Source organism: Oryctolagus cuniculus, chromosome 9 (genome assembly GCF_964237555.1).
Source record: "Oryctolagus cuniculus chromosome 9, mOryCun1.1, whole genome shotgun sequence".
NCBI lineage: Eukaryota > Metazoa > Chordata > Mammalia > Lagomorpha > Leporidae > Oryctolagus > Oryctolagus cuniculus.
Window position 1 is genome coordinate 124,371,708 of NC_091440.1, and position 1,041 is coordinate 124,372,748.

Here is a 1,041-nt window from a genome sequence, read left to right on the forward strand (position 1 = left end):
AAAAAAAAAAAAAAAAAAAAAAAAAAGAAAAGAAAAACATGAAACTCCCAGAAGGTAACATTTTAGAAAGATCTGAATGACCTTGGGTATAGCAGTGACTTCTAAAATACAATACCAAAGTCAAGATCCACAAAATTAGTAGTTAATAACCTGGCCTTCATTAAAGTTAAAAACTACTCTTGCAAGAGCATGAGAAGACAAGCCACAGATGGGAGGAAATATTTGCAAAAGACGTATCTGATAAAGGACAGTTACTGAAGATACCCAAAGAGCTCTCAAAATGCAACAATTGGAAAATGTACAACCTGATTTTAAAAATAGACAACAGATGTTAACAGATCCCTCCCCGCCCCGAAGAAGACATACTGTTGTCCCAAAAGGCACGTGAGAAGATGCTCAATGCCATTTGTCCATAGGGGATTGCATCCTAATGAGAGGCCACTGCATGCCTGTCAGAATGGCTGGACCCGAATTCGCTGCCAATGCTGAATGCTGGGGATGCGGTGTAGCCAGAACTCTCGGTGGTTGCCAGTGGAAACAGAGTGGAGCTGCTGTTGTGGAAGGTAGTTTGGCAGCTGCTCACAAAGCTAAACACACTGTAGGTGGGCATTTGGCCTAGCAGTTGGGATGCCCACATCTCGTATCAGAGTGCTTAAGTTCTCGTCCCAGCTGGGCTCCCAATTCCAGCTGCCTGTTTGTGTGCACCCGGGAGGCAGTAGGTGATGGCTTGAGTAGCTGAGTCCCTGCCACCCACGTGGGAGGCATGGATTGAGTTTCTGGCCCCTGGCTTTCGTCTGGCTTAGTTCTGGCTATGTGGGCATTTGGGAAGTGAGCTAGTGGATGAGATCACTGCCTTTCTCTCCCCTAACCCTCAGTCTTTCTCTCAAAAAAAAAAAAAAAAAAAAAAAAATTAAACATGCTCTTACCATAGGATTCTGTAACTGCCTTGTTGATACTTACATAAATGAGTTGAAAATTACATCCTTGCGAAAACCCCACACTTGGATGTTTAGGCACCTTTAGGCATGGTGCTAAAACTGG